Source organism: Salvelinus alpinus, chromosome 24 (genome assembly GCF_045679555.1).
Source record: "Salvelinus alpinus chromosome 24, SLU_Salpinus.1, whole genome shotgun sequence".
Lineage (NCBI taxonomy): Eukaryota > Metazoa > Chordata > Actinopteri > Salmoniformes > Salmonidae > Salvelinus > Salvelinus alpinus.
The window spans coordinates 28,193,674-28,205,402 of NC_092109.1; the positions used below are offsets into that span (position 1 = coordinate 28,193,674).

The 11,729-nt window shown below is 44.3% G+C and overlaps 2 protein-coding genes across 5 annotated transcripts in view; both read left to right on the plus strand.

Moving 5' to 3' along the window:
• The window catches only part of LOC139552534 (uncharacterized), a 387,539-nt gene that overhangs the window by 192,191 nt on the left and 183,619 nt on the right, over positions 1–11,729 (plus strand). The window lies entirely within an intron of this gene.
• Positions 1–11,729, plus strand: part of LOC139552481 (gamma-aminobutyric acid receptor subunit alpha-3-like) — a 162,305-nt gene that overhangs the window by 144,207 nt on the left and 6,369 nt on the right. The window lies entirely within an intron of this gene.

Here is an 11,729-nt window from a genome sequence, read left to right on the forward strand (position 1 = left end):
GGATACATGAGGGTAGGGGTCACTCGGAGAGCGATAGCATGTCCATCACCGTCCCTCAGCTTCAGGAGAACAGAGGGATAAAACGCTGCACGCTTTATCTTCGTTTAAAGGCTTAGCTTCACAGAGGACGACATGGGTATGAAGTCAGAGTGCAATCAAAAGGTCGTTCCTCAGAGATGGTGGAAGGACGCTTGGCTGAGTGTCCTGTTGGGGATGGCATTCCTAGTCATCAGATGCTGTGGCTGCAGCCTCCTCTCCTGAGAGGGTCAGACCTCATTGAGAGGCTGTCTCAGTTGATGCTGGGAGTGGACAGCCAGAGGAGGGTCGATGTTAGGTAATTTACCTCGGTGGCTGTGGAGCTCTTCTGACTCTCACTGTTGCACTTTTTTGTCAGACGTGTCCTGTTAGGCATGCCAGCCCTGTTATCCTGGGCAGCAGCAGTAGCAGCAACTCTTATACAACCTAATGAGGTTTCTCTCTCCTCTCCTCTAGAGGCCCAGGGCGTTACTCAGGGAGTCAGGCACAGACGTGTTGGTCGGTCAGCTTTCTGTCATTATTGACTAATAAGAAATTATCGAATTAGAAACATACACTGAGTATACCAAACAATAAGAACACCTTCCTTAAATTGAGTTGCATTCTTCAGGGCGTGGACTCTACAAGGTGTCGAAAGCGTTCCACATAGATGCTGGCCCATGTTGACTCCAATGCTTACCACAGTTGTGTTCAAGTTGGCTGGATGTCCTTTTGGTGGTGGACCATTCTTGATACACACGGGAAGCTATTGAGTGTGAAAACCGCAGCAGCATTGCAGTTCTTGACTCAAACCGGTGCGCCTGGCACCTACAGTACTACCATACCCCGTTCAAAGGCACTTTAATCTTGTGTCTTGACCATTCACCCTCTGAATGGCACACATACACAATCCATCTCTCAATTGTCTCAAGGCTTAAAAATCCTTCTTTAACTTTTACTTGGTACTCATCCCGGATCCGGAAGCACCCCCCACAGTAAAAAAGCTGACTAGCATAGCCTAGCATAGAGTCACAAGTAAATACAAGCATCTAAATATCATTAAATCACAAGTCCAAGACACCAGATGAAAGATACAGATCTTGTGAATCCAGCCATCATTTCTGATTTTTAAAATGTTTTACAGGGAAGACACAATATGTAAATCTATTAGCTAACCACGTTAGCAAAAGACACCACTTTTTTTACTCCACCAGTTTTTTACTCCATCAGTAGCTATCACTAATTCGACTAAATAAAGATATATATAGCCACTAACCAAGAAACAACTTCATAAGATGACAGTCTGATAACATATTTATGGTATAGGATATGTTTTTTTAGAAAAATTTGCATTTTTCAGGTATAAATCACAGTTCTACATTGCAGCTGCAATCTGAAATAGCGTTGGAAGCAGACGGAATAATTACAGAGACCGACGTCAATTACCAAAATACTCATCCTAAAACATTTCTGAAAAATACACAGCCTACAGCAATTGAAAGACAAAGATCTTGTGAATCCAGACAATATTTCAGATTTTCTAAGTGTTTTACAGGGAAGACACAATATGTAAATCTATTAGCTAACCACGATAGCAAAAGACACCACTTTTTTTCTCCACCATTTTTTTCCTGCATCAGTAGCTATCACTAATTCGACTAAATAAAGATATATATAGCCACTAACCAAGAAACAACTTTATAAGATGACAGTCTGATAACATATTTATGGTATAGGATATGTTTTTTTAGAAAGATGTGCATATTTCAGGTATAAATCACAGTTCTACATTGCAGCTGCAATCTGAAATAGCGTTGGAAGCAGCCGGAATAATTACAGAGACCGACGTCAATTACCAAAATACTCATCCTAAAACATTTCTGAAAAATACACAGCCTACAGCAATCGAAAGACACAGATCTTGTGAATCCAGACAATATTTCAGATTTTCTAAGTGTTTTACAGCGAAAACACAATATATCGTTATATTAGCATACCACATGAGCTAACATCACACCAGCATTAAATCAAGGCAAAAGGGGCGATAACGTTATCGCCACCAAAATATATAAATTTTTTCACTAACCTTCTCAGAATTCTTCAGATGACAGTCCTGTAACATCATATTACACAATGCATATAGAGTTTGTTCGAAAATGTGCATATTTAGCATCACAAATCGTGGTTATGCAATGTAATCTGTCAAAACATGGCATGCATTCGGGCCTGCGCCATCTTGGAAAGGCACCTATGTTTACGATTATTTATCGATTAGATTGACTAAAAAAATACAGGTTGGACAGCTAATGAAAGATGCATTGGTTATTAATGCAACCGCTGATTTAGATTTTTAAAATTTACGTTACTAGACATACATTGTGAGTTACAGCCAGACTAGTGCCGCAAAAAATGGCTGACAACTGCGTTTACATTTTTCCACATAAATACGGAATAAAATCATAAATAACTCTTACTTTTGGACGAGCTTCCATCAGTATCTTGGGCAATGTGTCCTTTGTCCAAAAGAATCGTTGCTTTGTTGTAAAACGACTTCCTCAACTTCGGAACTAGCAGCTAACGATAGCTACACGGCACACACATGCCCAAATCCTCAAACGCAATACTAAGGAAATTCAGAAAAATAGCAATATACTCGCATAAACTGATATAAATCGGTTTCAAATAACTTCGTTATGATGTTTCTAACACCTATATCGAATTAAATCACAGACGGATATATCTTTGATCAATAACGAGAGCTTTTGAGCATGCGATTCTGATGTCCTCCCTTGCGTCCTGGCGAGCGTCGAAAAGAAGGGACATCTCACTCCATTCCCTTTTAAAAACTCTGACAAACACGTAGAGACACCATTCCACTTCTCATTGGTTACTGACATCCAGGGGAAGGCGGGTGCAGTTCATGTCAAGCCATAGGGCACACACAGAGTTTTAAACTGATCCGAGATCAGAGACTATTTTTCAGAGCTTCGCATGTCCTGTCATGAGTTTCGCTGTAGAAAGAGTTCTGGTTCACCCACAGACATAATTCAAACGGTTTTAGAAACTAGAGATTGTTTTCTATCCAATAGTAATAATAATATGCATATTGTACGAGCAAGAATTGAGTACGAGGCAGTTTAATTTGGAAATGTAAAAAAATAAATAATGCTAACAGCTCCCCTTATTGACAAAAGGTTAACCTGTCTCCTCCCCTTCATCTACACTGATTGAAGTGGATTTGACAAGTGACATCAATATGGGATCATAGATTTCACCTGGATTCACCAGTTCAGTCTGTGTCATGGAAAGAGCAGGTGTTCTTAATGTTTTGTACATAAAGGGTTGGATGTACATTACATTTTACATTTTAAGTCACAGCACAGTAGTTGTAAACATAACTATTTTGACACCTACTGCAGGAAACGTGTTACATTTCCCCCTGCATAGATTATACTGCGTTATGTTTTGTTGGAGAAAGTATGAGAGGGGGGAGAAGGTGTGAGAGGGGGGAGAAGGTGAGGAAGAGAAGGAAAGAGAGAGCGTGAGAAGGAGGAAGGGAGTGTAGGACATTAGTGCAGAGAGAGGCAGCATTTACCTTGATTAGGGATTTTAGAGCATGTTTAATTCATGCTGGCTGACAGACAGTCTGTAACACTCTGCAGCAGTAACGAGGCTGGGCTGCAGTCAGGTCTACGTAGAGCCCAGCCACCTCTACAGCTGGCAGCATTCCCAGCAAGCCAGGACACCTGCACGGAAACACACACAAACACACACATACACACTCACAAGGACACACTTTTCCCCTAACCATGTCTGTGCACAATCGTAGTGTAGCTCCAAAAATATCAGTGCGCGCACATACACACACACACACACACACACACACACACACACACACACACACACACACACACACACACACACACATAGCCCCAAGATGTGCTGACACTCACGGATGGACGGACACATGCGCACACACAGCACAGGATATATACTGTTACTCTTACCCATAAGACATGCCAACATAGAAACACAGAACCAGAGAGAGGCTGTAAGATACTCTGTGATCCTTGTGTAAACTCACTGCAAGACACTTTCAGCCTTGTTCTTAAAAACACACTCCGATACACAGGCAATATCTCCCAACACTCCCCATTCAGGGCCAAGGAGCGCACACACACACGCACACAAAGGAGCTGATCGTGGACTACAGGAAACGAAGGGGCCGAGCAGGCCCCAACCCACATCGATGGGCTGTAGTGGAGAGGGTCGATAGCTTAAAGTTCCTCAGTGTCCACATCACTAAGGAATAATCATGGTCCACACTCCCCAACACAGTTGTGAAGAGGGCACGACAATTTCTGTTCCCCCTCAGGAGGCCTCAAAAAGTTCAACAGCTGCACCATTGAGAGAATCTTACCTGGCTGCATCACCACTTGGTATGGCCACTGCTTGGCATCCGACAGCAAGGCGTTACAGAGGGTAGTGTCTACGGCCCAGTACATCACTATGGCTGAGCTCCCTGCCACCCAGGACCTCTATATAGGATGTATGTACCTAGGATAGGATAAAGTAATCCTTCTAACCCCCCCACCCCTTAAAAGAGTTAGATGCACTATTGTAAAGTGGTTGTTCCACTGGATATCATAAGGTGAATGCACCAATTTGTAAGTCGCTCTGGATAAGAGCGTCTGCTAAATGACTTAAATGTAAATGTAAATGTATATCAGGCAGTGTCATTGGACACACATACTCAAGCCATCCAATTCATAGACTGTTCTCTCGGCTACCGCACGGCAAGCGGTACCGATGCACCAAGTCTGGAACCAACAGGACCCTGAACAGCTTTCTACCCCCAAGCCATACGACTAAATAGTTAACCAAATAGCTACCTGGACTATTTTCATTGACCCACTTTGCACTAACTATTTTGACTCATCACATCACTCATCACATATCCTGTTGCCAAGTCACTTTATCCCTACCTATATGTACATACTGTACTTACCTCAATTACCTCGTACCCCTGCACATCGACTCAGTACTGTTACCCCGTGTATATAGCCAAGTTATCATTTACTCGTGTTATAATTGTGAATTTATTCCTTGTGTTATAATTTTTCTATTTTTCTCTCTACATTTTTTGGGAGGGGCCGTAAGTAAGAATTTCACTGTTAGTCTACACCTGTTGTTTACGAAGCATATGACAAATACAATTTGACTTGATTTGACACACACACACGCTAAGCAGTCTTCATGCCCCAAGTTTGCTGAAAGCATTCATATAATCACACAAAGTTGGTCTGCCCTCAATACATTTTTGTGTACTGTTGTGTATAGTGTCATGCTATGTTTTGAATAACATTACTTTCCAAATAAAGCCCTGTGCTATGGTTACCTCTGCCTGTATCTCAGACTACATAACTCAGAATGATATTATGGAGTCCCTCTACACTAGCTGATTGGCAGGTACAGTATGTACTAGCAGGGTGTATGTCAGGTTGGTAGGCTGAGAGCAGACCTGATTCTGGGGATAAATTAGCTTAGGTAGCTGTGGTAAGGGTCATGAGACGCTTGTTAATAGTTATCCCTCACTTATGCTGATCTAAGCTGTGGCAATGATATAAGGAGCCCGGGGTGTTGTTGGATCAGGAGGAATCGATACCCTGTGAAAGCCTCAGGGCGTCCAGGGGGCAGCAGCCGACACTGCTGAGAGACTGCCTGTCCACTGATATTGCCATGAGATAGGGCAGAGCCCCGGCCAAGCCCATCAGACAGAGCCCCGGCCCAAGCCCAGCAGATAGAGCCCCGGCCCAGCCCAGCAGATAGAGCCCCGGCCCAGCCCAGCAGATAGAGCCCCGGCCCAGCACAGCAGATAGAGCCCTGGCCCAGCTCATCAGATAGAGCCCCGGCCCAGCCCAGCAGATAGAGCCCCGGCCCAGCTCATCAGATAGAGCTCTGGCCCAGCCCAGCAGATAGAGCCCCGGCCCAGCCCAGCAGATAGAGCCCTGGCCCAGCCCAGCAGATAGAGCCCCGGCCCAGCCCAGCAGATAGAGCCCCGGCCCAGCCCAGCAGATAGAGCCCCGGCCCAGCCCAGCAGATAGATCCCCGGCCCAGCCCAGCAGATAGAGCCCCGGCCCAGCCCAGCAGATAGAGCCCCGGCCCAGCCCAGCAGATAGAGCCCCGGCCCAGCCCAGCAGATAGAGCCCCGGCCCAGCCCAGCAGATAGAGCCCCGGCCCAGCCCAGCAGATAGAGCCCCGGCCCAGCCCATCAGATAGAGCCCCGGCCCAGCTCATCAGATAGAGCCCCAGCCCAGCCCAGCCATCATCACAGGTAGACAGACAGCATACTCTATCTCTGTTTAACACCATTACTGCTACTTTATTCTGAAGCCCCTCTGGGTGGAATGTTTCCCTGGTAGATTGTTATTTTGGAATGGATGGTTGTTAAGTTGCTGCTGGTGTCCTTTGTGCATTCTGTAGCCTACTATCCATCCATTCAACTCGTACATCTGAGGTGAAATGCAATCCATTACCCGCTGTGTTAGCCCCCCTGACTGGCCTGCTTATCCAATTGGATCGGCCCGTTCTCCTTGATACTGTGGTTTAAGATAAAAAGCAATCATAGTGCCCTGGTTGTTCTCTCCCAATTGCCCTTCTTATACGTTGAGCCACACCTTTATGTGCCAGTCAGGTTGGTGCTGATCATTAGTTGATGCAAGCCTGGCAATACTAATGTAATACAGCAATTGGATTAATCAGCTGTAGGTGCATTTTTGACAATTGAAAAATTATCAGCTGAGGATTCCTTAAGGTATGATTTTGAGACCTAAAACTGTCTCCAACCCATCTGTTTAATATCCCCTTCCCTTCATTCAGTCCCCCTCTCTTAATCTAATCTAATAATCTGGCCTATATTCAGTACCGTCCCAGTCCTATATTCAGTACAGTCCCAGTACTATATTCAGTACAGCCTCAGTCCTGTATTCAGTACAGCCCAGTCTTATATTCAGTGCAGTCCCAGTCCTATATTCAGTACAGTCCCAGTCCTATATTCAGAACAGTCCCAGTCCTATATTTAGTACAGTCCCAGTCCTATATTCAGTACAGCCTCAGTCCTATATTCAGTACAGTCCCAGTCCTATATTCAGTACAGTCCCAGTCCTATATTCAGTACAGTCCCAGTCCTGTATTCAGAACAGTCCCAGTCCTATATTTAGTACAGTCCCAGTCATATATTCAGTACAGCCCCAGTCCTATATTCAGTACAGTCCCAGTTCTATATTCAATACAGTTCCTGTCCTATTTTCAGTAGAGCCTCAGTCCTGTATTCAGTACAGTCCCAGTCATATATTCAGTACAGCCCCAATCCTATATTCAGTACAGCCCCAGTCCTATATTCAGTACAGCCCCAGTCATATATTCAGTACAGTCCTAGTACCATATTCAGTACAGCCTCAGTCCTGTATTCAGTACAGCCCCAGTCATATATTCAGTACAGTCCTAGTACCATATTCAGTACAGCCCCAGTCCTATATTCAGTACAGCCCCAGTCATATATTCAGTACAGTCCTAGTACCATATTCAGTACAGCCTCAGTCCTGTATTCAGTACAGCCCCAATCCTATATTCAGTACAGCCCCAGTCCTATATTCAGTACAGTCCTAGTACCATATTCAGTACAGCCTCAGTCCTGTATTCAGTACAGCCCCAGTCCTATATTCAGTACAGTCCCAGTCCTATATTCAGTCCAGTCCCAGTACTATATTCAGTACAGTCCCAGTCCTATATTCAGTACCAGTCCTGTATTCAGTACAGCCCCAGTCCTATATTCAGTACAGTCCCAGTCCTATATTCAGTACCAGTCCTATATTCAGTACAGTCCCAGTACTATATTCAGTACAGCCCCAGTCCTATATTCAGTACAGTCCCAGTACTATATTCAGTACCAGTCCTATATTCAGTACAGTTCCAGACCTATATTCAGCCCCAGTCCTATATTCAGTACAGTCCCAGTACTATATTCAGTCCCAGTCCTATATTCAGTGCAGCCCCAGTACTATATTCAGTCCCAGTCCTGTATTCAATACAGTCCCAGTCCTGTATTCAGTACAGTCCCAGTACTATATTCAGTACCAGTCCTATATTCAGTACAGTCCCAGACCTATATTCAGCCCCAGTCCTATATTCAGTGCAGCCCCAGTACTATATTCAGTACAGTCCCAGTACTATATTCAGTCCCAGTCCTATATTCAGTGCAGTCCCAGTCCTATATTCAGTACAGTCCCAGTCCTGTATTCAGTACAGTCCCAGTCCTGTATTCAGTACAGTCCCAGTCCTATATTCAGTACAGTCCCAGTCCTATATTCAGTACCAGTCCTATATTCAGTCCAGTCCCAGTCCTATATTCAGTACAGTCCCAGTACTATATTCAGTACCAGTCCTATATTCAATACAGTCCCAGACCTATATTCAGCCCCAGTCCTATATTCAGTACAGTCCCAGTACTATATTCAGTCCCAGTCCTATATTCAGTACAGTCCCAGTCCTATATTCAGTACAGTCCCAGTACTATATTCAGTACCAGTCCTATATTCAGTACAGTCCCAGACCTATATTCAGCCCCAGTCCTATATTCAGTACAGTCCCAGTACTATATTCAGTCCCAGTCCTATATTCAGTGCAGCCCCAGTCCTGTATTCAGTACAGTCCCAGTACTATATTCAGTCCCAGTCCTGTATTCAGTACAGCCCCAGTCCTATATTCAGTACAGTCCCAGTCCTATATTCAGTCCAGTCCCAGTACTATATTCAGTACAGTCCCAGTCCTATATTCAGTACCAGTCCTGTATTCAGTACAGCCCCAGTCCTATATTCAGTACAGTCCCAGTCTTATATTCAGTACCAGTCCTATATTCAGTACAGTCCCAGTACTATATTCAGTACAGCCCCAGTCCTATATTCAGTACAGTCCCAGTACTATATTCAGTACCAGTCCTATATTCAGTACAGTTCCAGACCTATATTCAGCCCCAGTCCTATATTCAGTACAGTCCCAGTACTATATTCAGTCCCAGTCCTATATTCAGTGCAGCCCCAGTACTATATTCAGTCCCAGTCCTGTATTCAGTACAGTCCCAGTCCTGTATTCAGTACAGTACCAGTCCTATATTCAGTCCCAGTCCTATATTCAGTGCAGTCCCAGTCCTATATTCAGTACAGTCCCAGTCCTGTATTCAGTACAGTCCCAGTCCTGTATTCAGTACAGTCCCAGTCCTATATTCAGTACAGTCCCAGTCCTATATTCAGTACCAGTCCTATATTCAGTCCAGTCCCAGTCCTATATTAAGTACAGTCCCAGTACTATATTCAGTACCAGTCCTATATTCAATACAGTCCCAGACCTATATTCAGCCCCAGTCCTATATGCAGTACAGTCCCAGTACTATATTCAGTCCCAGTCCTATATTCAGTGCAGCCCCAGTCCTATATTCAGTACAGTCCCAGTCCTATATTCAGTACAGTCCCAGTACTATATTCAGTACCAGTCCTATATTCAGTACAGTCCCAGACCTATATTCAGCCCCAGTCCTATATTCAGTACAGTCCCAGTACTATATTCAGTCCCAGTCCTATATTCAGTGCATCCCCAGTCCTGTATTCAGTACAGTCCCAGTACTATATTCAGTCCCAGTCCTATATTCAGTACAGCCCCAGTCCTATGTTCAGTACAGCCCCAGTCCTATGTTCAGTACCAGTCCTATATTCAGTACCAGTCCTATATTCAGTACCAGTCCTGTATTCAGTACAGTCCCAGTCCTATATTCAGTACAGCCCCAGTCCTATGTTCAGTACCAGTCCTATATTCAGTCCAGTCCCAGTCCTATATTCAGTACAGTCCCAGTACTATATTCAGTACAGCCCCAGTCCTATATTAAGTACAGTCCCAGTACTATATTCAGTACCAGTCCTATATTCAGTACAGTCCCAGTCCTATATTCAGTGCAGCCCCAGTCCTATATTCAGTACCAGTCCTGTATTCAGTACAGTCCCAGTCCTATATTCAGTACAGTCCCAGTACTATATTCAGTACCAGTCCTATATTCAGTACAGTTCCAGACCTATATTCAGCCCCAGTCCTATATTCAGTACAGTCCCAGTACTATATTCAGTCCCAGTCCTATATTCAGTGCAGCCCCAGTACTATATTCAGTCCCAGTCCTGTATTCAGTACAGTCCCAGTCCTGTATTCAGTACAGTCCCAGTACTATATTCAGTACCAGTCCTATATTCAGTACAGTCCCAGACCTATATTCAGCCCCAGTCCTATATTCAGTGCAGCCCCAGTACTATATTCAGTACAGTCCCAGTACTATATTCAGTCCCAGTCCTATATTCAGTGCAGCCCCAGTACTATATTCAGTACAGTCCCAGTCCTGTATTCAGTACAGTCCCAGTCCTGTATTCAGTACAGTCCCAGTCCTTTATTCAGTACAGTCCCAGTCCTATATTCAGTACCAGTCCTATATTCAGTCCAGTCCCAGTCCTATATTCAGTCCAGTCCCAGTACTATATTCAGTACCAGTCCTATATTCAATACAGTCCCAGACCTATATTCAGCCTCAGTCCTATATTCAGTACAGTCCCAGTACTATATTCAGTCCCAGTCCTATATTCAGTGCAGCCCCAGTCCTGTATTCAGTACAGTCCCAGTACTATATTCAGTCCCAGTCCTATATTCAGTACAGCCCCAGTCCTATGTTCAGTACAGCCCCAGTCCTATGTTCAGTACCAGTCCTATATTCAGTACCAGTCCTATATTCAGTACCAGTCCTGTATTCAGTACAGTCCCAGTACTATATTCAGTCCCAGTCCTATATTCAGTACAGCCCCAGTCCTATATTCAGTACAGCCCCAGTCCTATGTTCAGTACCAGTCCTATATTCAGTCCAGTCCCAGTCCTATATTCAGTACAGTCCCAGTACTATATTCAGTACAGCCCCAGTCCTATATTAAGTACAGTCCCAGTACTATATTCAGTACCAGTCCTATATTCAGTACAGTCCCAGTCCTATATTCAGTGCAGCCCCAGTCCTATATTCAGTACCAGTCCTGTATTCAGTACAGTCCCAGTCCTATATTCAGTACAGCCATGGTCCTATATTCAGTACCAGTCCTATATTTAGTCCAGTCCCAGTCTTACATTCAGTACAGTCCCAGTACTATATTCAGTACAGTCTCAGTCCTATATTCAGTACCAGTCCTATATTCAGTCCAGTCCCAGTCCTATATTCAGTGCAGCCCCAGTACTATATTCAGTACAGTCCCAGTCCTGTATTCAGTACAGTCCCAGTCCTGTATTCAGTACAGTCCCAGTCCTATATTCAGTACAGTCCCAGTACTATATTCAGTACCAGTCCTATATTCAGTACAGTCCCAGTCCTATATTCAGTGCAGCCCCAGTCCCATATTCAGTACCAGTCCTGTATTCAGTACAGTCCCAGTTCTATATTCAGTACAGCCATGGTCCTATATTCAGTACCAGTCCTATATTTAGTCCAGTCCCAGTCCTATATTCAGTACAGTCCCAGTACTATATTCAGTACAGTCCCAGTACTATATTCAGTACAGTCTCAGTCCTATATTCAGTACCAGTCCTATATTCAGTCCAGTCCCAGTCCTATATTCAGTCCAGTCCCAGTCCTGTATTCAGTA